The 27,656-nt window shown below is 42.9% G+C and overlaps 1 long non-coding RNA gene across 21 annotated transcripts in view; it reads right to left on the bottom strand.

Annotated features, from left to right (window-relative positions):
- LOC146796168 (uncharacterized) overlaps positions 1-9,664 on the bottom strand; it is a 94,712-nt gene extending 85,048 nt beyond the window's left edge. For 11 of the 21 annotated variants that reach the window (XR_014969551.1, XR_014969552.1, XR_014969549.1 and 8 more), the window contains exons 1-2: positions 9,301-9,410; positions 272-322 (exon numbers count right to left, since the gene is read on the bottom strand). This is a non-coding gene — a long non-coding RNA (uncharacterized LOC146796168). Of the gene's footprint in view, positions 1-271; positions 323-586; positions 610-9,300; positions 9,411-9,573 lie in introns of those variants that run through there. The other 10 variants (XR_014969560.1, XR_014969561.1, XR_014969559.1 and 7 more) reach the window with 3 other exon arrangements.
- Between the last annotated feature and the right edge of the window lie 17,992 nt (positions 9,665-27,656).

The raw sequence follows: 27,656 nt of genomic DNA, 5'->3' as shown, positions 1-27,656 counted from the left end.
GGTTTGCCAAACTGCAGGGGCTGTGTTTCTGCAACAAGGGACCCAGACAGTCACGGAATAGGAGATTAAAAGATAAAATATGCATTAGCTCCATGAGCACAACATCCTATATACATGAACATCAAGGCATCTCTCAGGAAACTGTCTGACATATAGCACCATCTCCAATATCCTGTTGCAAACTCTGCAGGAATGTACCAGACTAGAGAGGAGGCCTGTGCATGTTGCACACATCTTTAGAACGTTTTCAGACCATTCATTTGCACATTACCTGCTTGCATTGTAGGGACCCAGTTTCTACAGCCGGGGGACAGGTTAGTTGCTGTGTAGAAAAAGAAATTAATTTAGATTGCACCATAAACACCAGTGTCAAACATTCTGCCAGGCCCTCCTTGCGTTCTTACAGAAAAATGTCCAAGACGTCTATAAACACCCCATATAGGGCAGGAGAAGGCCTCAAACTCTCTCTGCATATTTTGCAAGCTCTGCACCAAGAATTTGAAGAGGTCAACCATGCTGACGAGCCTGCCTATTGGGTGAGCAGGCAAGGAGGAGTAGGCTTGAGAACTCACCACAACTCTATTACCTGGATTAGTCCTGGGACTGTTGGGATAGCTTCGAAATACAGGAAACGGTCAACTATGATTAAAAAAACACACGAGCATACAAAATGAGAAAGAGTAAATTTCACTTATGAGGAATTGAAAGCATTCTAAGACAAGCATTGAAAATTCAACAGGTCTTGCCTTTGATTAAGTTAAAGCCATTTGCTTTGCTAATGGTATTGTATAGCAAAGCAAATGGCTTTAACTTAATGACAGGCGATACCTATTGCATTTTTAATGCTCGTTTATTTCTCCAAGCAAGACCAGCCAACAACCACCACCCTTTTAATGCTCCCCACTGCAGGGCATGCCAATAAGAACAGGCTTACTGCTCCCTACTGTGCGGGCCAACAACCACCACTGTTCTACAACACGATTTAACACGCGCCAAAAAGGTCCATACTTTCACCAGCCCTTACCAGAACCTCCACCATACTCTGCGGTTCTTGCTGGTAACAAGCAGCCTTTTACTGTTCCATGCTTCACATACGGTCATCGCCGTTCTTTCTCCTTTCTATCCTCTATGTAGCACCTGCCAATAACTACCCCTTTTTCTGTGTTCAATAGTGTCTGGTGATATTCACCACCATTCTGCCAGACGATGCATTCATTGCCTACCAATAATCACCACCCCTTTGCTGTACCATACAGGATAGCCAAAACCACCACCTCTGTTCTACTGCATCACCCACTGCATGCCAATAAGTACCTCTCTTTTTCTGCTTCATGCTCCCTGTGTAACAACTGCCACCCTTTTACTGCTTCGTGCAGCACCCAATGATAATGACTATGCGTCTCACCTACCAGTTTTCCTATGCATTGCAGCACACGCAAATAACCACAGAACAATGTAGCACAAGCTAATAGCCACTGCCCTAAACCCACCTTCCACTTGCGCACCCTGTCTCTTGCTCACTCATTCTCTGTGCCCCAGCTCACTTTAAGCTGGTTCTCTTTTCCTTTCCCCTTGGTTCTGTTACTATGGTTACGGCGCCCTGTGGAGAACCACTATCAAATTCTGTACTTTTCCTTAAATGTACAACGGTGACATTCATTTTGTTTTTTTACCACAGTACAGCAAACTTGGCACGATGAAAACACCGTTTACTACCTTTCAGATCGCGTGTAACAAGGGAAAGAAATCTAATAGTCATGAGGTGTCTACTATATGATTTTACCGTTACTGTATAACTTTAACTCCTTGCACACTGGTTTTGGTGAAATACGTTTTGTGAAAGCAAATTCACATGAAAAAAAAAAACAGCACGGCATAAGTCATATGCAAATCAACAGTGGTAATTATATCCTGATTACCAGGAGGGCCCCAAAGAGCCGCCAAAGTAAAGCCAATTTGTGCTTCGAAAACCCGGCGTCTCCGGTCTGAATCAGGTATGTTGGCATGTATGGATTTTAGCCGCATGTGCATTATGAAAGAATCTCCAGAAGGAAGTGCCAACCACTGAACTAGGAAAATTATTCATAATTAGAAGAAGATCACGCTGTTAGCTGAACACAGCTGATAATATGTGCGACTAATTAAAGCCTTGCGGTGATGCGGGTTTTATTTAAAATGTTAGTATAACGTGTGGTGCCCAGTGCTTGACAGGGCTCGCCGTTGCGTCAGGAAGGTGTAGCAACCGGGCTGGATTGAAGGCAGGGATGGATTATGCAAACAAGGGAAGAGTGGGAGGCAGCTACCGATGGCTGCCGGAATAGGACAGAACTTGAGACAGTCTTGTGGTCGCGTCAGGGAGGTATAATAGCCAGGCTGAATATAAAGCAGAGAATGCTTCTATCATCCGCCTCGGCGCATCGAGTCTCTTTCGAGCTCTGACCGAACACCGACAGCCATCGCTTGCTGCCGGCCATTCCTCTCCCAACACGCAGAAGCATTCTCTGCTTTATATTCAGCCTGGCTATTATACCTCCCTGACGCGACCACGAGACTGTCTCAAGTTCTGTCCTATTCCGGCAGCCATCGGTAGCTGCCTCCCACTCTTCCCTTGTTTGCATAATCTATCCCTGCCTTCAATCCAGCCCGGTTGCTACACCTTCCTAACGCAACGACGAGCGCCTCCATCTGCTCACTTTAAGGCATATCCACGCAACAATAATCCCACCACCGTGCCATCCGTTGGTCATTCGAAGATTGAGCACCACTGCTCACGCCCAGCGCCAGCATGACGACGCCTCGTACTCTACCGAAGGCATATAACTCATATCAGGCAACTTTTGTAATTTATAGTCCTGAGGATGATCCCACTGTATTAGGAGCTAGGGCTCGAAACGTCGACTTTCCATGACAGTACCACAATGTATCCACTGTAAAAATGTATTGTGGTTTCTGTTGGTCTGAGCTTACTTGAGTTCTTTATTGTAAGCCTCCCTGTTTGCTCCCAAAGTTTTTGCCTGCCACTTTTTTCTACTTCTCATTTCCTTTGTTGAAAATTCGGTACAGGATTGTGCCCTTGTTTCATTGCTTTCGTGCTTCTTTATCGTTTCAAACCTTTTGTAAATTTCAAAATAAATGTTGAATGCACATAGGTCTTATCTAAGTCTATGTTGAAATAGTTACATTATTTATGTTTGAGCTAGGGACGTATGTTCTTTTAAAATACATAATTACCCTAGGTCCAAAAGCTACCTATATTGGGTTCCCTTGTTACTTATAGTAGCAATAAAGACTGCAGCTCATCTTTTAAACGGCACGTCCACACATAGCCCAAAGGATGCTTGTGCCTGCTTTGCTGCACAGGCGGTCGGTCCGTCTAATGCCACGTGCTGTACACACTCCATTACAGCTAACCGTGCATTTCTGTAGGATCACCGGGGCCCAACTTAAGAACAGAAACAAAGTGGGCGCGGAGGAACAGAAACAAAGTGGTCATGAAGGATAACTGCACACGAGGCCCAAGCATAAGCTTGACGGGGAAGCCGCGCTTCACGTCTGTCCTGCCATCACACACTTACCTGGGGCCAAAAATTGGCCTGGAGGACCAGGCTGTGTTTTCGGTACCCCACAAAGCCACAGGCCGAGGGGTGTGCGTCTGATAGGTATTGCACGCCTCGAGCCTGTCCTGATATTTCACACATTCCGGGGGCGAGCGGTGAGCCTTGAGTGTGGCGCCTTCGTGCCTGTTTGGATACCCCACACTCACCGGTGCCCAGAGATGCGCTCCTGAGGGTGGTGGCACGCTTCAAGCCTGTCCTGATAACTCACACCCCGCGGACTCATGGATGAGCACCTAGGGAAGCAAGCTTCGAGGCTTTTTTTGTTGCAATATAGTGGTAACTCGACCCGAAAGTATGGACTCTTTACATGAGCACCAATTAAGTTACACAACCACATCAATTTGTGGGTAGGCACAGGGAGATTAAGTGATTTGCCCAGAATCACAGAATATTGAGCAGACACCGAGACTCGTACGTGCTTCCCCAGCTCCAAAGTCGGCCGCTCTGGCTGGTAAGCCACATCCGCTCGTCTACGCCTTTCCTAATAACCCACATACCCAAGAATAAGTGCTTGAGTGAGTAGCACTTCTAGACTAGCCTGTCCAGATAACGCACACGCCCGGGGCCGAGAGCCCGACGGCAGTGGCACGCTTCGAGCCAAGACGAGCTCCCTCATTCTGCTCCAGTTCCCGCGCAGAGCTGAGCACCGAACGAGCCGCACTCTCAAGCCTGCCGCACACACTCCATAAACCCTGAGATCTTCTCCCTCACGTGGCTAAGCAGATGTCTCCAGCAATCAGCCTCACGCCGTGACAGAACAGTAATGGTTTTAGACCCGCCCCTCGCTCGGAGAACCGTACAGTGCCATCATCTCGCTGAAACACGGCGGCTTTAAGCCCAGCTACCGAAGCTTGACTTGGCTTCTGGAAGCAAAAGGATTTTTCGTGATTTCTGTCGAGCATGACTTCATCACAGCTGACACTTTAACCCTCCACTTACTGAGAGCACCGCTCAAGTACAAAGGCTCACCCAAACAGATACAATAAATATACAGGAGGCAGGGTACAGCACCTCTAGCAAGCTAGGTGGCATGCTTCATTATAGCGAGGTGTGCTCCTGCCCCAGCACCTGTTGGTGTCTTTTGTATGTGTAAAGGGTCGGGGAGAATTGATATGGCCAACGCCAACCCTAAAATGGCCGCAGGTTGTTCACGTCGTGCCGGGGGGTTCACAGCACGTAAATGCTCCCAAACATTGCACAGCAGCAGGAAATCCACGAAGAAGGTGAAGTGTCAAGTATAGGATATAACACGTAGCACTAAGAAACGAAAACCTCCCGTTGGCGCAGGTAGCAGTTGTGACTGTATGTACTACTGAAAAGTTAAAGACAATAACTGAATAACGCAGTTAATGCTTGAATAGCTAGCTGCTAAATCCTCTGTAGCGCTAAGAAGCAGGTGCCTTCTAGATTGCTATGCCGACACTGCTTCTACCACTAAGACACCGATGCCATTCTTGGCAACGGAAAGCTGGTCTTTGCAGCACTGTTTTTCTGTACCTTAAAAGCTTACACCAACGGGATAGAAAAGATTAAATACATGTTAGGCGCCGCGGGCCATACACTGCACGCTTTTAGCTTCTTCGCCACACTTAGAAACTTTCACACAAGTACCGGTTTCCTGGTACACTTAAACGCTCTGAGCTTTTAATTATGCAGGAGAAGTTCCCAGTTTTTGATTCTATCGAAGTTTCTAGACTTCAAGTTCAACTGCAAATAATTTTTTTAGGCGCTCTTCATAAACGTTAGCACACCGCAAGTAATTTTGACCCCAATTAAATTCAGCCCCAGATGCAAGTAAAATCGCCGCGATGGCCATTGTCTTAGGAGGCTGAGGGCGGAGAGGAGGCACAGGGGCGCAATATCAGGCTACCTGGGTTTGAGTCTGTCCCTTTCTTAATACAAGTTTTTAATTGTTCGTGCCCTGCATTCATTTTGCCAACGACGTTTTCACTATGGTACGGCGGTTCCAACAAAGTTATTTAAACATTGAAGTCTAGCTGGAACTACGCTGTGAGCATATTCACTACACTTCTTCTGCAGTGTGTTTTCAAAACGCTGAGTTTACAGGTATTTTTCACCACTGCTGATCACCCCAGAAGAATGACTATAGCGAATTCATATGAAACTCTGCTCACAGTTGTTGCCTTTGGGATGAGTTATTTTACGCATGATAATATAAATGGTTGCTTGCTTTAATGTTTTTACCTGAGAAGTAGATTAGAGCCAACATGTTTTGTTAGCATTGGCTTCCAATTTTTGAGATCTACTGGTTACAGTTGAGGGCACTATATGAGAATGCACCCGGTGTCTCACTATTCGGGTGAGACATCGCTCACCGGTGGGTCACAGTTTATTATTGCACTACTAGTGAGAATGTTTTTGCATATACAAGTACTAACTTGTGTGTTTCTATGCCTAATTTTACCTATTTGGGGTGGCTCATATGTATCTCAATCTTTTACCTCTAAATGGGGGTGGGTTTATGTTGGGTGCCTGTAAGGATTATAACGTGTTAAATTCGATTGTGTATTTCCATTTACAGGGTTTTGGAAGTGTCCTTCACACGTCATGGTTGTGTTGGGAATGTGATTTGCCTCGCACGTCAGGGTTGCGTTGGCAGTGTCCCTCGCACGTCAGGGTTGCGTTGGGAAGGCGCACGTCAAGGTTGCGTTGGGAATTTCCCCCACACGTCAGGGTTGTGTTGGGAAGGCGCACGTCAAGGTTGCGTTGAGAAATTCCCTCACACGTCAGTTGTGTTGGGAAGACGCACGTCAAGGTTGCGTTGGGAGAGTCCCTCACACGTCAGGGTTGTGTTGGGGATGTGCTTTGCTTCACATGTGTGTTGGCAGTTTTCCTCGCATGTCATGGTTGCGTTAAAGTTTTCATTCTGCCAGTGTGTACCCTCTGGTGTGATCTTGTTTTTTTTTCTCCATCTAGATGTAGGTATGCTGGACTGCATCTGCGTTCTTGCATGTCCCTTACCATGAATTTGCGGAAGTGGTGCTGTAATGTCGAGCACATTAGGTTTGTCCTAGGTCAGCGTGCATTAAATTTGTTTTATTTTTCCCTCACACGTTATTTACTGTGCAGGCTACAATTTTTTCTCTTCAGGTTCATTTGTAGAGGGAGATGGTGTGTTGTAGTGTTCTTCAGAGTGTACTGGGTAGATGTAGTGATTGAATTCTAAATATGTGCAATTTGTTATATTGCATCCTGCCAGTAACGTGCAATCTTTTATATGGGACTCTACAGGTTTCATTAACATCTTTTATGAAGAATACAATTACTTATGATATATGTTCTTAAGTAAATTTGAGAGGAATCATTATCTCTTATCTTAATGCACCTTATTGACCGTTAATATCTTTGAATGCTATTGTTTATTGTTGTGATCTAAGTATGCATTTACCTATCTAATGTGATTTTCGTGATCTAATTTATTTTATTTCCTAGTAACGAAATGTGATATTTTTCCTTTGATTTACTTGTTGTTTTAATTGTTTCTAAAGGAAGGAGATATGTTATATCCTATACTACCTAGTCCTGGCTGCTCAGCCTACATGAGTATGATGTCATGGAATGTTGGGAGTGTGTGCATGTTTTGAAGAGTGATCAGTTAAGAGTGAATGGGGCTGAGCAGCAAGATGCTGCTCCCGGTGGGGGTACCTTGTACTAACTTACTTGAACAATAAATCTACATAACTACATCCTGGCTCCTGGTCTACATATGATGACAGCACCTCTTTTCAGTTACAAAACTACGAAAGCAGTTATTGCACAGATTCCACCTGCAGGTGGTGCTATGGATGCAGCACGGGACAGATGTACTATAAGACCGGCTGGGGAGATAAACTTCGCGTTCAAAGGTAATTGAAAGGCAAACAAGCATTTGCAATGTAATCCGTCCGATTGCAAATGCTTATGTTTAAAACCGAGGGCGGCGCCGCTTCAAGGACACCGCGCTCTACTTTTCACCTTTTTTTTTTTAGACTAACACGGTGAAGCGGGCGCTACGCTCACGGCTAAAGATAAGAAATATATAAATAATTAGAGCACGGTATCCATGAAGCGGCGTCGCGCTCAGTTTCAAAGTTAACCAGCTGGAATGACAAAAAAGTCCTCGTCCTGTAATTAAAGAGGATAGTAACACGCCGCCAGTAAACAATCCAATCCCCGTGGGCAGGGCCAAAAGGAGACAAGGTGGCAACAAGGAGGGCCTAAGAAGCCTCCTTTTCAATCGGGAGGCTGCGTTTTGCATGCAGGATGACGCCAGCCAATGAGGAATTTGGGCGGGGCTTCAACTCCAACTCAGAGAGCTTTGGAATCTGTATTGATTCCAAGAAGCTCTCGTATGACGAGGGCAGCGCATGTGCACGGCTTTCGCCAGCCAAGATCTAAAAAGAACACTAATCCTCAGACCTTCAGATCACAAAGTTACACAACTGTAGTTACACCATAATTGGAGCTGTCTGGACAGGAGATGGCATTTTCATTATCGAGTGTGATCCAAACTCACAATGAGCCACAAAACACAACCGAACCTGAAGACAAAGGAGAGAAGGTGGGACTCAATTTGTTAAGATAAAGTGAAAAGGGTACAAAACATACTTTATTAACAAAACAAGCTAATGTTTTTTAGCCACGTTGCACAACATCCCGATACTCGACATCTAATCTCAGTTAAATATGCTGGAAATACAAAGTATTCTACAGCTGGGACAGTGGCATTCCACTGAGAAAGGCTGACCGTGGTGCATGCCATCAGAATTACTGCCACCCTGGTTGTGGTCTAGTGAACTAACTGGAAACGTGGAGTCAGCAAATAGTTGTTAATTTGGTGAAATAGGACAACACAATTGAATGCTGTTGGATAATCACTTTTTTAATTATTCCTCTACTACCTTTCTGGTAAGATTGGGGGCATTTACATCAATATAAAAGCTGCTAATAAGCTAGTGCTTAAAAATAGAAAAAAACTGCATATATAACCTGCGTAAGGAGAGACGCGACCAGCCACGTGGTATTGTAACCAAAACGCGATATATACCACGTGGCTGGTCGCGTCTCTCCTTACGCAGGTTATATATGTAGTTTTTTTTTTATTACAAAAGTGATTATCCAACAGCATTCAATTGTGTTATCCTATTTCACCAAATTAACATGTGTGCACAATCATAACCTGTGCTGCAGCTCCTCGCGCCTACCCTTAAACAGATACCTCTTTTACAGTTCATAAAGCATTGAGAGAGGGAGAACTGCTCGTCCTTTGAGAAATGAAAACGGTTGAAAAAATACAATGGTGAGAATAGGCACTGAAGCGAGGAGTTGGCGTCAAGACCAGAGCTGTCGCCTTTGGAGCTGCAGAACCAGTTTCGAGTCTCGGCGTCGGTTAAACATCTTGTGACGTTGGGCAAATCGCTTGGTTTAAGAACGAACGTGAACTTGTGTCATGTAACTGCTAACGTAGCGCGCGCGAATCCTACAATCGTTCGTTCTACATAAACACGGCAATGTAACAGGGGTCACAACGACATAACTATCCAGTTAAATGGGGGACGGTTGGCGAACCCACAACTACAGAGCAAAGGGCTTTATCTTCGAAGACCAACCAGACCTCAATCTTCAAAATCAATTGTCTGGATAACGTACCACGCGCACAATGACGGCGGCACCCCTAACTTACTTAAAATTCGAATTTCTCGCCCATCAGTTTCACATGCAGTATTCACATAACTCCCACCCGTCCGAGAACCAACGGGAGAAAATACTGAGCCCATCCTGTGCCAAAAAAAAGTGTGCCGTCCGTAGCGAAAGGGGCTGAGATGCTCGGTAAAAAAAAAAACACACTGCTAACCGAGGCCGGTTCTTCAGGACAACAAAATTAAACACCCCTCATCAGAGAACGCACAAGTTCTTAATCGGCTTTACAGACCAAAGAGTGCAATCAAACTCTCACCATTGCGAGTCCCAGACGAAGTGACAGTCAGAGAGCACGTTTTGGAACGGAAACCCGCCTTCCCATGCTGGCACAGAGACAAAGAAGAAAGACTAGCACACTAATTAAGAAACCGCTAACCCCATTAAGATGAAAAACAGACTTCAGTTTACGCGTACGTAGAAAAGAGTTTGAGTCATCATCTGGAGTTTTTATTTTTTGCATCTTTTATATAGCGCGAACTCGACCCGAAGGTATTGGAGCGCTGTACATGAGCACCGTATTTACGTTACATTATTCAGGCACGGGGAGAATAAAGTGATTTGCCCAGAATCACAGGATGTGGACGCGACCTCGAGGCTCGAACCCTGGTTTTTGCACCAAAGTCGGCAGCGCAGCCGACGGACCACATCCACTTTTCACTTCCATTGTTCAGTAGCCGCATTTTATTCTAAAAACAGCAGATCAGTAGTGTTACTTGTATAGGACAGCATGATGTATTATTTATCTGTGTGTAGGTTAATCGATTGTAAATGGTAATTTTCGATTTGGTGGTGCCGTCTGCGATGGACGGTTTGGTAGCAGTATCCCGCATGTCTACAGCGACTAGCTTCTTTTCCATGTCTAAATGACTCGGTTACTTACCTGTTATCTTCATTACTCCGAGTCATAGTCTTTCTCGTCGCAGTCATGTTCCTGGGTGACTGTGACGAGTAAGACGGAGGAGTAAGGTAATGTGTGCATTTTTTGATGATGTTATTTGGCAAATTAATTTCAAATTTTGTATGTAGGCTGATTGGATTAATATACAATAACTTTAGATTTTAATTTTGTGTTTGAAATTGATATAATTTTATATTTTAATGTTTATTCGTTTTTTAATGTATCATTGCAAGTGTAATTGAGATTTTTGTAAACACAAATGTAATCTGATAATTTTTTGGGGAGTTAATTCTTCAAATTGTTTATAATTGTATTTTAAAATATTTTTTAATGAATTTTAAAATATTTTAAAAGTGAATTTTGATTTTAGATTTGTATTTTTTATGTTTTATTTTTAGACTTTAGGGTTCAGTGTATTTATATTTTAGTGCTTATATTAATAATTACATGTAATACATTAATAATGCCTAATTATTTGACAAGTTTTGGTGTGCAACATAGATTTTTTTTATTCAAATGTATAATCTTAGAAAATGTTGTCAACTTAGAACCTCAATTGTTTACAATTTACCAATATGTCTTAGTTTCGAGTGGGAGTAGTAAATCTTACCTTCCCAAAGTTCAACACTTTCCCCAATATGATAAAGAGACATAACAAAACACATATAACAAAAGACATTTGCTTTGTTTAAGTCTTGTGTTATTAGTATACAAAAATTATAAGGGTTTCGTGTTCCGGGAAAAGTGTTAAAAGTTAAGTTAGTATTTGTTAGGAAATGTAGTTTTCTATGTTATTTTTTTTCAAAATGTGCATTCGTTATGTTAGGTGAGTGTGGTAGACCTACATTTACTATAAATTAACATTTTATGTTAATTTAATGTTTTTTAATTAATGTTTTCATTTTTTTATCATCAATTTTTATTGATTTTAATGCAAAAACACAGTACAGCCAAATACGAGCACAAAATATACTTTTCAACCCATTGCATGTTTTGTGTTATTCGTATCATCTCAGCCACAACACTTAAATGCACATATGCATCTCCATCTGAACTTACCAGCAGCATAAAGCCACCCATCCTATTCTGCTTGACCCAACCATTTGCCCCACATCCTGTCGTGCTTCTGTGGGCAGCCCTGTGCAATAAACACCTGTTTCTCTTGCAGCACACACCAGTCCAAGCCACTGTGACACCGTGGGAGGAGTGGGCTGTTTCCATTTCATGGCTATGTCTCTTTTCGCTACCATGAGGACTGTGCCCAGAAATGCTTGCAACCCTCCTACTCCCTCTAGAACCCCCAGGAGAAAGGCAATAGGCATGCGGGGAACCTCCCAGCCCAACACCTCAGTAAGTTCTTCTACTATACTGGTCCAGTGTTTGTCTATTGATGGCCATTCCCACACCAATGTGGTGAATGTCTGCAGGGGTCATGGCTCAGCGAGGGAAGTCTGAGCTCAGTAAATGGCCCACCCGGTATAGCTTGGCTGGAGTGAGATAAGCGCAAACTAGGTAATATGTTTGGACTAGTCTCAGTCGAAAAGAACTGGTAGTGACCCGGGTAGACCATGAGGGAGTTGTCAGGTCTGTCAGATAATCAAGTGGAATACCACTTACCTGGATTCTGTACCCAGTGGGGACGATGGGTGAAGCTAGTTCTCTGATTACCCTTCATGATATCTCACAGGAACACACATATATATATATATACATATATATATATATGTATATATATATATATATATATTTCTCCTGAAAACTCTGGGGAAAAGGAGAATGGGATAAAATAACAAACAGCTGCCAACACAATCTGGAAGACCTTGTATGTCACATCCTCTCTAGTGCAGGAAATCGAGCCTTCCCACACTTGTCAAAGTCAATCCTGGCAACTCATAAAACTTAGTATTCTTGACTCCGAATCATATAAAAAATAAAGGAATTGGCATGCCTCCTCTATAGTTACGTCACTATAAGATATGCAAAAAACAACAGTCACTTCTACCTATATGAAAGCAATAGATACTCCAGGTCTGTACTGAAAGCAAAGGTTGAAACAAATGCAGTGCACAAAAATAGAAAGGAAAAAATAAGTATTTAGCTCAAGTATTCATAGATTTCCAATTGCTTGCGGTAGCAGAGAGCAGTATCCTCACATGAATTGGATGATTTCTCCAAGCCCTGAGATTTAAATGAAATTAAAAGACCATTTATTGAGCGCAATAGCTACCCTGAGGCGTCCTAGCGCTACGGACAATACGTACAGGTAGTGGAGTTAAAGATTATTCAGACCTATTAAAAAGCAGGGTTTTTATTTGTTTACAAAACAGCAGTAGGTTGGGCTCAGAGCGCAGGGGAAGGGAGTTCCACAGTATGGCCGACTTATAAGAGAAGGACCGGCCCCCACACCTGGTTCTCTTAATCCTGGGTACCGTGGCAAGGAAAGAGGATGCTGATCTGAGCTGTCTGGTCGGGTTGTAGGGGGTGATCAGTGGGTGATTGATGACAGCCCCCGTTTTCCAGAAGGCTCGATGTGCGATGCATAGGGCCTTAAATTCGATCCTTTCCCTGACTGGGAGCCGAAGAAGGTTCTTTAAATCGGGTTTGGCAGAGAGCCTACGGGGGATTAGAAGCAGTGTTCGGGCGGCACAATTTTGTATGATCTGAAGCTTGCGCAAGGTGGTTTGAGGGGCCCCTAAATAGAGGGCGTTCCCAAAATCTAGCCGAGACAGAATGAGACCCTGGACCATAATCTGTCTTGCTTGGGGCGGCAATAAGGGGAGAATCTTCCGCAGGAGCTTGAGTAGGCCAAAGCAGGTGGCTGACAGTTTGGCTGCTTGGTGGTTAAAATTGAGGGACTTATCCAGCCAGATGCCCAGGCTCTTGATTGTATCCTTAGGTGTAGGAGCAGGGCCAAAAGAGGTCGGCCATGATGGATTGATCAGGAGCGTGGGGGAGTTGCCTAAGAGCATCAACTCGGTTTTGTCCCTGTTGAGTTTGAGACACGATGAGGTCATCCATTTGGTCACCTCCTCTAAGCTGTCCCTCAGGCTGTTGTGTGGAGTGGAAGACTGATTGAGTGTCACCACTAGCTGAGTATCTTCGGCGTATGTAATGATTTTTATTCCAAACGGGCGGACGATCTCAGCTAGGGGGCTCATATATATATTGAATAGGGTAGGGCTCAAGGAGGAGCCCTGTGGCACACCGTAGCCAAGGGGCTTGTCAGAGGAGGTGGTATCGCCCTCGAAGACTTGGAAGGAGCGGTCAGAAAGAAAGGATTCAAGCCAATCGATTGCTTTTCCAGAGACTCCTGTACTGGTGAGTCGATGTAGTAGGATATTATGGTTTATAGTGTCGAAGGCGGCACTTAGGTCAAGAAGGATCATTGCCGCCGATCCTTCCTGATCCAGGATATTCCTGGCTTCCTCTGTTACTGCAACCAGAGCAGTTTCGGTCCTGTGTATGGGCCGAAATCCCATCTGGGAGGGGTCGAGTAGGTGGTTGGTCTCGAGGAATTTAGCCAGTACTGTGTTGGCGTATTTTTCCAGGATTTTGCTCAGCCATGGCAGCAGGGATATCGGGCGATAATTACTGGGGTTGTCTTGATCTAGATTGGGGTTTTTAAGGAGGGCCTTGACCATAGCACGCTTCCAGGGAAGCGGGACGGAGCCAGTGGATAGGGAAGCATTGAGCAGGTTAAGTATGGTGGGAAGGACGTTGCCGGCAGCTGTCAGCAGGGTACGCGGAGGTGCTGGATCATTGGGGGAGCCGGATTTCACCTGGTGTAAAATAGGTTCTAGCATGGTGGGATTAAGAGGGGGAAAGGATTCAAGAGTGGACCGGGACTGGGTGCCTAGTTCAAGAGGTTTGGTCAGAGTTGGGCAAATCGGAATGGGGGAAAAGGAGGTATAGATGGTTGGATTTTTTTGGTGAAAGAACTCTGCCAGATCGTTACGAGTTTGTGCATTGATGGCTTTTAATGGTTTTTCCGGGAGTTTAAGCAGGGTTTTCGCAATGCGATAAATTTCTTTGGGTCTAGAAGCCGCTGCATTCATTTTTTCTTCAAAGAAGGTTGATTGCGTAGTTTTTTTTTATAATCAACTTTATTGTTATTATAAACAAAGAGAACAAAAAATTCATCGGTAGCAAATCATTCTCATTATACACGCACAATGCAGTCCTTAAAAATGTCAGAGATCTGTTAAAAACATTCCTGAGACGAGAACTCCCCAGCTTATAGACGACCACATACATGATAGATAAGACAACCTCAGGCCGGCAGTAGATTAAACCATTTGCCCCAGATTCTGCCAAAGAGTTCAGGACAACCCCTAGCCTCGAAAAGAGGCTCCTCTTGAGTACCGCACCAATCCAACCCCTCCTCCATCTCCGCACTGTTGGGGACTGAGCTTGGGACCAGAGTGCCACGATGTCGCGTTTTGCCACAGCCAGCACCGTGCCCAGGACGTTTCTCAGCCCGGGAACCATCAAGGCCGTCAAACACCCCCAGGAGCATGCGCAGCGGGTCATGAGGCACTTCCCACCCAAGGGCCTGCGTGAGCTCCAGCTCCACCCCCGCCCAGAATGGTGCGAGAGCGGGACATTGCCACACCATGTGATAAAAATCAGCCGGGGCCTGTTGGCATCGTGCGCATGCCGAAGAGGACTGCAAACAAGCCCTGTACAAGCGCACGGGAGTGAGGTAAGCCGTATGGAGATAGTAAAGTTGGATGAGACGCAGCTTAGAGGAGGTCGTCGGCGTTTTGGGGGCCATAAGGGCATCCCTCCAATCCGCGTCCTCCATGGGACCCAGCCATCCCTCCCAGCGAGCCCGAAGGAGATCCAGGCCCGCGGAACCATTATTCACTAGAGAGCGGTAGATCCATGACACCCCCCTCTACCCAGGTTCCCCATCATCACTTGGGCCTCTAGGGGACTGAATTCTGGGAAAGATGTGGGGGAGGGGATGTGGACCTGAAGGGCATGTCTAAGTTGTAAGTATTTGTAGAATTGGGAGGAGTGGAGGGAGTGATGGTGTTGTAAGTCTGCGAAGGATCTGACATGGTCCCCCACCCAAACGTCTCCCAAAAGCGAAAGCCCTATAACGTCCCATTTGCGGAAGTCCCGGAGAGAGGAGACCTCCACCGGCCACGTCCCACTCCACAGAGGCGTCTGTCTGGTCAATTTCCGGTCCTATTGTACATGCCTTAGCACAGCACGCCAGGCCACAAGCACCGCCCTGGTGATCGGAGGGAGAGCCCGCGGCACTGGGCTCCCGTACAGATAGTCTTGGAGCTGCGAGAAATCCAAAGCCCGGAGCTTCACTCTGTACGCCGGATCAGACCAGCCGCCCGCATACCAGTCATGGAGCACGATAAGCCTTGTGGCGAGGTAATAAAGGTGAAGATTAGTCACCCCCATGCCCCTGTGGTACGGTGGTATGCGGCAGTGCGCCAAAGATTTCCGCGGCCTCTGCCCTCCCCATAAAAACCGGGTAAGGACCCCGTCCAGCTCCCGAAACCAACTCCCCAGCAGGTACAGGGTAACATTCTGTAGTATATAGAGGAAGCGGGGAAGGACCATCATTTTGAAAAGGGCACTCCTGCCAAGAGGGTTAAGAGGAAGAGATTGCCAATTTTTAAGGTCTGCCTTCGCCCTAGTAACTAGAGGGGTGATAGTCAAGGCCCACTCAAGCTCCGGATGGAGAGCAATCCATACCCCCAAGTACTTAAAGGATTACCTACGCAAAGGGATAGATGTTTGCCAGTCGAAGCACTCACGTAATGGGTGCAAAGGGACCAGCGTGGATTTTGCCGAGTTGAGTCGGAGTCCGGAAATTTGCTCGAAGGCCTCGAGAACATCCAAACATCTCGGGCCAGAGCACGCAGGGTCCGCCAGAAAGAGGAGAACGTCATCCGCATAAAGAGCTATTTTAGCAATCTGGGTCGAGTCCCAGACCCAACCCCTGATGAGGGGGTCTTGGCGGATGAGGCAAGCCAAAGGTTCCATCGCCATCGCCTCTGTGTTTTATTGGCCTCTCTCCCGAACATTCTGTTTTGTCTTGGATGACTCCTGCTACGTTTTGAGGAGGTACACTTTCAATAGCACAACGTGTTATTTTATTGCCTCTCTCCCGAATATTCTGTTTTGTTTTGGATGACTCTTGATACGTTTTGAGGAGGTACACTTTCAATTGCACGACATCTTATTTCATTGCCTGAGTGACTGTGTCACCCATCTCACGTTGAGATCTGTAGGGCCAATTAAGGTTTTTGTCTCAGATTCTCTTTTTGTTTCATCTTACTTTTACCATTTCATGGACCTTGTAATATTGGGAGCTTAAGTCTTTAGTTATTGTTTTCAAACTCATTGAGGCATGCTTTTGGCTTCAGGACAACCGCGCTTACGTGTGTTTTGGCCGTCTCACTCACTTCCAGTTTTCCACCGGAGTTTACGTTGACTTTCTAGTCTTTCAACATGTTTCCGATACATATGTGGAAGCCATGTTGTTTCTTTCACTTCCGGTATCAGATATTTCCACACACTTCGATGCGTACTCGCCGATGACCCATGTCAAGATCACATAAGCTAAGCCTTCAATGGAGTTATGGATGTGGCTCACGACCTAATTTCACTCTGACTCGTTTGAGTGCCTTTTTATGGCACCTAGGCCTGGATTACCGGTTACGTTGTTGTATCTGCAATTGCGGTTAACTTACGCATGTTTCCCTCACTTCAGCATTAACTTTATTGTTTGAGAGTTTAACGTTTTAGATTTGATTTGCCTAGCGCCCGCCTCTTGGCACTTTAATTAGTGCTTAAACTTTTTTGAGTCATATCCTCTCATGCACATATCGTATTCAGTACATCTTTTAAACTGCATTATAACTTATTTCACCTTATTGACATTAGTATCGCTTCATGCTCATGTTACATTTAAGGTAATGATCGCTTATAGCTTCTAATTGCTTAACGTGGATTTTTTGACCGCCAGAATCGTATGCCACCACGGCTTTTACAGACTTTAAGCATTTATTTTTTTATTTTTTTTAACCACACTGCCGGTTACCTACAGTGAATCCCTGTAATATTCTCTCAGTAGATGGGTCTGGTAGTTGGTTTGCGTAGGTTACACTCACGGTTTAATTCTACACGGTTTAATTATTGACCGCCCATTTGGATTTTAGTAATATGTTACTCTCAGCACTTTGGTAATTTTTCAATTAGGAGGCGCAGGGGCCATTACCCGTTTGTCTTAGTTACTTTTGTCGACCTGTTATCTGCTCCCCGTTCCCAAATTTGTTACTTATTCGCCATCCTTCCTTTTTTTACAGTGCTCCTTTTCTGGTACTGACCTCATAATCTGCATTGTCCTTTACCCATATATCCCAGCCGGGACGGAATTACAACCGGCATAGAGGTGAGCATACTTGCATCCTCCGACTGACCCACATTACCCCTCAACCCTTACTGAGCACATATACTGACCCTGGCTTTTTTGCCTTTACTTGATTTCAGAACTTTGCTCTTTCTGAGAATCTGTCCATTAGGTAAGAATTTGAATGTTGAACATTGGTGGCATTCATATCTTCTTCGCTTTATCATCTTTTCACTTGACTTCGGGTAATCACTGGTTGTCTCTTTGGTGACGGTGTTTTTCTTTGCATCATGACATAGGATTAGTTAATTTGTTCTTAAATAGTGTTTATTTCTCTCATGCCACCATTCTCCAGAGAGTTTTTTTCAAAGAAATCATTGATCTAGTATACTCAACTGTATTGTTTAATGCCCATGTTGTAATAAATGCGTCTTGCATTGCTGTTATAAGGGTCAGTCACATACTAGTCCTTAATTCTTTGAACTTATATGTATCTTAACGTCACTTCAGGTGACGGGTCTGTTGGATCACTGGTGATTTTTTTGTACCCAATTTATCATAATGTATTGTCCTTTGTGTCCGCTTGTCCTTTCGTCCCTTTCCCTTTTTCAGTTGACTTTATCTCTTATGTACTATGTTAATATATTGTTATTCACATCCTGTAGCCCTGAAGAAGTCGTGGGTTAACACCCAGACGAAACACGTGTTGGCTGGGCAATTGATCACCAATTAAAAACCACAAAAGAAAGAAAACGTCATCTGACCGCTGTTATTATTGTGTTTGTGTTCACTGACAGTAATCTATTCTGTTAATACTCTCATGTGTGCACGGGTCAGTTGTTTTTGCTTAAATCGTAGACTTCGGTCTATATTGGGGGTTTAGGGTTATCCCCCCTACCTGTAGCACCGTGCAAATTTGTGTTACAATATATTCACGTACATGCGAGTAGGCGCCATCGCATACCACATCACGTCAAACCATCCATGAGATTTCAGCCCTGGCGAGTACCCCTCTGGATAGGAAATGGCTCCGAGAGCACGCCGTTGATAAGGACCCTAGCCCTAGGAGTAGAGTATAGGCCCGGATAAGACGTCGAAACACCGGACCGAGCCCCATCCTCTCCAACACGTCCGCCGGATAACTCCAGTCAACCGTATCGAAGGCCTTCTCGAAGTCTAGGAAGAGTAGGGCCAGATACGGGGTGAGGCGGTGACGGTGTGCCAGAGCAAGGTGGAGGCGACGTATGCAGTGCCTAGTACCTTGGGCCGGCATGAAGCCACACTGATCAGGATGCACCAGCGCTCGCAAGAAGGGGGGGAAGTCTCTGAGCCACTACAGTGGCAAATAGTTTAATCTCCGTATTAATGAGGGATATAGGGCGGTAGTCCGCGAAGCAAGGGAGGGCAGCTGCGTCTTTGGGAGGACTACTATAGTGGCCACATCCGTCTCAGGGGGGAAGGACCCCACCTCCATTACATGGTTGAACAACTCTACCAAGTACGGAACCAAAGCGTCCCGGTAGGTCGCATAATATTCCTGGGGGAACCCGTCGGGCCCGGGCGTCTTGCCGGAGCGCAGCAGTGAAATCGCCCCGTGAATCTCATCTGCGGAGATGGGGCGGTCGAGAGATTTGGAATCCGTCGGGGAAAGACAGGGCAAGTAAGTCCCAGTGTCAGCCAATAGGGCCGTTAGGGAAGACTGGGGGACCCAGGCTGTGTAAAGCGTCGCATAGTAGCTGGCAAACGAGCGAGCAATGTCTGGGCAGGTGACACAAAGAGCTCCACCCTCACCCCGGATCTCCGGAATAATACGGTTGGCCCTGGGGTAAGACACCAAATTATGTAACAGTTTGCCATTATTGTCGCCCAACCCATACACTCGCGCGACCGAGGAGCGCCAGACCGCTTTGGCAGATTCCATTGAGAGCTGGCAGATCTCCTCCCGGATCAAAGTGAGCTGCCGAGTGGAGTCAGCATCATCATGATCCGATTGGGCGCCCTCCAGCCGCGCCGCCTGGGCCTCCAACCCCGCCAGTCGGGCGGACTGCTCCGCACGTTGCGCGTAGACTAGACCCCTACCAACCCCTCGCAGCACTGCCTTGCCGGCCTCCCACAGGGTCCCCGGCGAGGAGACTGAGCTCATATTGGTGGCGAAGTAATGGTTCAATTCTTGCCCGAGAGAGTCAACAAAGTTCGCGTCTTGCAAGAACCAGGCATTCATTCGCCATACCGTGCGGGTGCCATTACAGGGGTGTCCAAGACGGAGGGAGACGGGGGAGTGGTCTGAGATGCCCCTCGGTAAAATCACGGCCCCAGACAGCAACGGACAGTCTGTGGCGGGTAACAGAAGCAAATCAATACGAGAGTGCGTGTGATGAGCTGCTGAGGTGTGCGTGTATTGTACCGTATGGGGATTCCATACTCTACAGGCGTCGCATAGGCCTAGGGCGGAGGACCAGTCAGATAGTCGCTTCGCGGAAGACAAACGAGAAGCCGATGGGGCGCCTGTCGCGTCGCGCGAGGGCTGCAGGACCGCATTAAAATCGCCCGCGACCACCGTCAGACCCTCCGGAAGGGAGGCGAACACCAGCGTTAGGTGTTGAAGGGTGGAGGCCAAGCAGGCGGGAGGTATGTAGGTGCACAGAAGGTTAAGGGGGAGCCCCTCGATCATACCCGTCAAGGCCACATACCGGCCCTGCGAATCCGCTTCGACCCGCGTCAAGGTGGTAAACAACCTTTACAACGCAACTTTTACAACGCAATGCTATTACAACGCATTTTTGACAACGCAAAAGCTTTTACAACGCATGCATTTACAACGCATGCTTTATATGGTAAGTACTTTTACAACGCATAGACCTTTACAACGCAAGTATATTAATTAAAAAAAAAAAAATTAAAGAATTTTGAAAATAAATAATGATTAATAATTGAGTATTTATAGAGTATTTATTTAAAGTGTAAGTAATAATATTAATAATTTAAAAATATGATTGACTAATTTTTGAGTATTAAAAAATAATAAAGATAATGTTAAATACTTGAGTATTAGCTACAAAAAAAATTTACAATACATTTATTATTAAAACATTATTTATTAAATACATATTTATTATATGTATTATGTTAGGTGTATATCAAATATAATACAAAAAGCTTTTAGTTTTACTGTTCTAATAATAAATATAAACAAAATGTATATAAGTAGGATAAATAAATAAAAAAAAAAGTAGTATTGATACAAGATATTAATATTAAAAAGATTATGTTAAAAAATAAATATATTTAAATATTTAAAAAAAATATAATAAAAAAATGAATGATTTAAAATTAGAAATAATTTAAATATTATTATTTGAGTAATATAAAATAAAGATTACTTTTAATAATTAAAAAAAGAAAAGAAAAAGGAAAATAGAACATACTTGCAAAAAATTCCCACGCTTTTGTATTGAAGTCTATGAGAATAATTGTCCTTCATTTATTTTGGCAGCTTAAGAAGATACAACCCGCGGAACAAGAAAGGAAGGAGTGAAAAAAGACGAAAATTAAAGTTTGGAAGAAAAAAGGAAGTAGAGTCGAGGTAAGGATGAAATTTAGTAAATTTAGAAATTTTAATATATATATAACATGTTTAACCCCTTCGCTGCGGCGGAAATTCCGCCGCAGCGCTGGGGGGTGCGGGGGGGCAGCGCGGTGGCGCGGTGCTCATGACGGAGCCACTCCGTCATGAGCCACGGTTGGGCTGTGCTCATGACGGAGTGGTTCCGTCATGACTCTGCCCACGGCGCTAATCGCCCGCACAGGCGGGGAATTAGCGCCGCGTGGGCGGCGCGGCCGCCAACGGCCGCAGCATGACGGAACCACTCCGTCATGAGCACACGGCAACCGTGGCTCATGACGGCGTGGTTCCGTCATGAGCACGGAACGAGTTAAATAACAATTTAATAATAAATACACATAAACAAAGAAGGTGTAAAAAAAAATTCTTTATTGAAAAAAGCATAGGAATAACATTAAGGTTTTATTCTTTTTTATAACATAATGTACATATTTAAAAAAAATATCACATTATTTATTAATAATTTAAAACATATATTTAATGAAAAAATAAATTAAATAGTCCCTTTTTATCATTGCAGCACGCGATGACGTCATGACGTGAACGTAAACGTAAGGCGCCATTTTGGAGAGCATCGGAGGAGGAAGCAGCAGGAAGCTGATCTGTGTCCAGGTAGGAAACTTTTTTACATTTATTTATAGATATAAAGTTAAAAATGGATACATATATAGTAAATAAAGAATAAGGAGAGGTTGCGGAATAACTAATTGATGTATTAAATGTAAATAAGCATGTCCACGTTCATGTCATTAGTGTATGCCTATGTCGGGTCGATGAAAGTTAAATGTAAAAAAAAAAAGTCTTGTTTCAGTGTTACTTTAATTAAAGTTTGTAAAAAAATGTTCATTAAATCTCTTCGGTTGAAATTGAAAAGATTTTAAACTTTGTTTAGAAAAAAAAACGTTTTGCCTTTTCGCCATTTGTGAAAAAATGAATGTATTATTACTGTTGATTATGCTTCATTGAGCATTTCGTTTCATGGTTTGACATAGGGATATTTGAAGAGGTAGAGACATTTTGGCTTTTTGGTGGTAGTAATTAAGGATGTTTACCAGTAATTAATATCTTGAATTTGATAATTGGAAAATGGGAAACATATTCTAGGGAATTTGTTTTTGATACTTTGGTTGTTTGGAAAAAAAAAGATTAAAAAAGAAAAAGTAAAAAATAAGTAGACCCGACTTGTAATTTGGAAAAAATGTTTGTGAAAAATTTGTATGCCAATTGTAATTAATGGTTATTTAAATTTTATTCAAAGCAGGAAAGTAAGTAGATATCTATATTTAAAAAGAAAGAATGTTAGCAAGATTTTGAGGTAGTCTAGAGCCACACACAACGTAAATTGTTGCAAAATACCCAATAGTCTCTCAGACATTTCCTTTGTTTTTAGAGTTACTCGTGGATTTAGACTACCAGCTAGTGTTTGGGAAAGTCTCATTTCTTGAAAACTTTGCTCCTTCTTCAAAGTTTCCAAGAAAGAGTAGAAATTAGGATGTGGTTTGCCAATTGTATGGTTGAAGGAGTTATGCCATCCCTCAATGGCATTATTTTTTTTCGCTTCTCCCTCTAAACAGCTCGTGTAACAGTTCCACCACTCCACATGGAATCGTGGCTTCCTCCTGCGACCCGATCTGCTTAGGTGCCCAATCCACGTGTCTTCGAAATAATTTAAAATGGGTGCCAATTTTTCTTCATTACTTGTAAAATAATCAGATTCTGTAATAGCAGTGTAGTACTCGTCCACACTATCGGGAGGAACAAAACAAAGTGCTGTTAATTTTTTTAATTCAAACTGTAGTTTGCTATCTCGACAGTATTCTGCAACTAGGGATGTTTTTTGTAACTTACGCCAGAATGCCTGGGAAAAATGGAAAAAACATCCCTGAATTTGGGTATCCATGTACGTTTTAGTGATCACATTGATCATGCTCAATTCAAAATCTACTATTATTTTCCTAGGACTTTTGGAAGTTTTATTTTTAATAACTGATAAAAGTTCAGAGTATGTTGCAGAAGTCTTATCAGGTAGCAAACTATATACTAAGGGTATTACATTAGTGTTAATTTTTGCATGTATAGTGTAAATTTGAGTGAAAGGATGGGGTGTACTTTTAAACGTCCCATCCATCATCCAAATGTCACTATTTTCTAACTTAGCAAGGTTACGTGGGGTACTAAAAATAAGAATTCGTTTTTGAGGGTTTTCGTTATCATGCAGAAGGAAAGGTTCATCAGCAAAAGAAATAGAAAGATCATGTGGAATTCTAATATCAGAAAATGTATGTGGTGTAGTTAATTGGATGTTACTTGCCTGCTTTTGTCTTTGAATAATTTGTCGCAAATTAGGAATTATAGGCATATTACTAGCAACATGACTGGGGACATGCTGTGCAACCTCTCTTAAAATGGATCCTGTAGAATCATTGGAGGTGCTTGCAATGGCTTTCATTTCATTTAATGTTTCTCTTATTTCTACCTCCATTGCAGAGGCAGAGTGGTTATGTTCTGTTGTTTTCACAACTAAATTATCAAGTGTAACCGCTCTGCCACTGCAATGGGAAGAGTAGTATTGCACACAACTCCAATGATTTCTAGGAAAACTTATTCTTTCTTTACTATATATGTATCCTGCATGGTTCAGTAAATTTTTCCCTTTCCTAGATTTAATATATTTTGCAGCTTCAAGAGTAGACATTATCTGTGAAGAGAAGAGAAGAAAAATAAATTAGTCTATAAAAGTAAATACACTATCTCTAATGCTGCACCTTCCTGGAGTTATTATAGTAATTGTTACTCCTTACACCATCCCTCACTTTCCCTACAGCTGCACCTTCCTGGAGTTAGAATAGTAATTGTTACCCCTACACCATCCCACACTTTCCCTACTGTTGCACCTTCCTGGAGTTAAAATAGTAATTGTTACCCCTACACCATCCCACACTTTCCCTAGTGCTGCACCTTCCTGGAGTTAGAATAGTAATTGTTACCCCTACACCATCCCACACTTTCCCTAGTGCTGCACCTACCTGGAGTTAGAATAGTAATTGTTACCCCTACACCATCCCACACTTTCCCTAGTGCTGCACCTTCCTGGAGTTAGATTAGTAATTGTTACCCCTACACCATCCCACACTTTCCCTACTGCTGCACCTTCCTGGAGTTAGAATAGTAATTGTTACCCCTACACCATCCCACACTTTCCCTACTGCTGCACCTGCCTGGAGTTAGAATAGTAATTGTTACCCCTACACCATCCCACACTTTCCCTAATGCTGCACCTACCTGGAGTTAGAATAGTAATTTTTCCCCCTATACCATCCCTCACTTTCCCTACTGTTGCACCTTCCTGGAGTTAGAATAGTAATTGTTATTCCTACTACAACCCACACTTTCCCTACTTCTGCACCTTCCTGGAGTTAGAATAGTAATTGTTACCCCTACACCATCCCACACTTTCTCAACTGTTGCACCTTCCTGGAGTTAGAATAGTAATTGTTACCCCTACACCATCCCACACTTTCCCTACTGCTGCACCTTCCTGGAGTTAGAATAGTAATTGAAACCTCTACACCATCCCACACTTTCTCAACTGTTGCACCTTCCTGGAGTTAGAATAGTAATTTTTACCCCTACACCATCCCACAGTTTCCCTACTGCTGAACCTACTTGGAGTTAGAATAGTAATTGATATTCCAACTACAACCCATAGTTTATGTATTGTGGCAGCTTATTTTAATTATTAAAAAAAAGGTTAGTCTATAATATTGTTGGATTTATAAGAGTGTTTATTTAAAATACCTTTTGCTTTTTGTGCTTTTTTCTTGGTTTTGCTTCTGGTATGGTTTTTGCCTTCTGGCTGGAGTTTTTGGGTGTCTGGTCTTCTTTTTTTCGACTTTTTATATAAAGTAGCAAAGATTTATCTGAGAAACAGAAAGAAAAAACAATTCACAAATGGAAAACTTTGGCAATGTTTGCAAAAATTGCAAAATGTGAAAACATCTGTGTATATTTGACATTTTATTTAAGTCTAACTACATCACATATCACACATTCCCTGCTGCTGCACCTATCTTGAGTTACATTAATATTTGTTAACCCCACCACATTCACACACTTTCTCTGCTGCTGCACCTAACTGGAGTTAGAATAGTAATTGGTGCCCCTACACCATCCCACACTTTCCCTACTGCTGCACCTTCCTGGAGTTAGAATAGTAATTGTTACCCCTACACCATCCCACACTTTCCCTAATGCTGCACCTACCTGGAGTTAGAATAGTAATTGTTACCCCTACACCATCCCACACTTTCCCTAATGCTGCACCTTCCTGGAGTTTGAATAGTAATTGTTACCCCTACACCATCCCACACTTTCCCTACTGCTGCACCTTCCTGGAGTTAGAATAGTAATTTTTACCCCTACACCATCCCTCACTTTCCCTACTGCTGCACTTTCCTTGAGTTAGAATAGTAATTGTTATTCCTACTATAACCCATAGTTTCTGTATTGTGGCAGCTTATTTTAATTATTAAATAAAAGGTTTGACTATTATATTGTTGGATTTATAAGAGTGTTTATTTAAAATACCTTTTGTTTTTTGTGTTTCTTTCTTGGTTTTGCTTCTGCTATGGTTTTTGCCTGCTGGCTGGAGTTTTTGGGTGTCTGGTCTTCTGTTTTTTGACTTTTTCGACAAAGTTGCAAAGATTTATCTGAGAAAAAGAAAGAAAAAACAATTTAGAAATGAACAACTTTGACAACGTTGGAGAAAATTGCAAAATGTGAAAACTTCTGTGTAAATGTGACATTTTATTTAAGTCTAACTACATCACATATCACACATTCCCTGCTGCTGCACCTATCTTGAGTTAGATTAATAAATTCTACCCCTAAACCATCCCAAACTTTCCATACTGCTGCACCTTCCTGGAGTTAGAATAGTAATGGATACCCCTACACCATCCCTCACTTTCCCTACAGCTGCACCTTCCTGGAGTTAGAATAGTAATTGTTACCCCTACACCATCCCACACTTTCTCTAATGCTGCACCTACCTGGAGTTAGAATAGTAATTGTTACCTCTACACCATCCTACAATTTACCTACTGCTACACCTACCTGGAGTAAGAATACTAATTGTTACACATACACCATCCCACACTTTCTCTACTGCTGCACCTTCCTGGAGTTACATTAGTAATTGTTACCCCTGCACCATCCCACACTTTCCCTACTGATGCACCTTCCTGGAGTAAAAAAAAAAAAATATTACCCCTACACCATCCAACACTTTTCCTACTGGTAAAGTTAATGTTTTTATTTACAAAATTAAAATTATTAGAAGTATTAAGTAATTTACCTTCACATTAATAAAGGTGAGTCGTGTAGCTTGTGTACAAAAAAAATTTGGAAAACGATATGTTGGTTGTCATAGAAAAACAAATTCCTGTTTTAGGTAAAAAAAAAAGATTTTATAAGTTCGTATACATTAAAATTACTTAACAAAAAAATATTGTTTAGAGTACATTTAAAAAAATATTTAAATTATATTTGCTGCACTGTTAGGATGGAAATGAAACATGAATTATGAGAAAACATGGTGTTTAAATATAATAGTAACTTACTTGTAGTAGGAAAGAAAGAATGCTTCTCCAATGGATTGCAGTGTTCTCTCAGTGTAGGAGTCAGAGGGTCAGGTTTTTGCGTCTGGTCTCTCTGGGAGTTGATAATCAACTGATTGTAAAATGGTGTCTTGCTGGTATTTATAAGTTTTAGTCAGTGTCATTATTAATTTTTTTAAAAACAGCGTTCGTTGTGTTTTTTAGTATACTTTTATTTGCTGTGGAAAATGATAATTTAAAAAAGCATTAAAAGATGTGTTGTTTTCACTTATTCGCTCCGTTTTGGCATCCATTTTGGAACATGTATTTTGCTATTCTTTTCATAGAAAGTGTTGTAGGACAAGTTTTAGAAGTGGGATGGTTAAAATGGCGACTCTGTGTATGTGTTTTGTGTTTTAATCCGTTTACTTATTTCGTGATATAATCATGATTTGTATGTATATGAACTGTTGTTTAATTATTCGTTATTTGTGTAAAACGTTTAAATTTGTTACATAGGATTTTTTTGGGTAATAAGAGTATACAGTTTTATACGCGAGTATTAATTTTAATACTCAAGTATTAATTTTAATACTCGAGTATTAATTTTGTAATGCATTTCAGTTAATTTACGTTCAGTTTTGCTCCACATTTTAATACACTTCCCCACCCAAAACCCCCAAATTTCCCTGCATCCCGTGCCAGATTTTATTGTACTTTAAAAAAAATATATATATTTTCGCGTTGTAATGGTATGCGTTGTAATTGTTTTCGTTGTAATTGCACTTTTAAGTAATTTACTCACTTTTGCGTTGTAACAGTATTCGTTGTAAAATAATGCGTT

The sequence above is a fragment of the Triturus cristatus genome, chromosome 10, assembly GCF_964204655.1.
Source record: "Triturus cristatus chromosome 10, aTriCri1.1, whole genome shotgun sequence".
Lineage (NCBI taxonomy): Eukaryota > Metazoa > Chordata > Amphibia > Caudata > Salamandridae > Triturus > Triturus cristatus.
The sequence above is the reverse complement of the archived record's forward strand: the minus strand, read 5'-3'. Positions and strand labels throughout refer to the sequence as shown.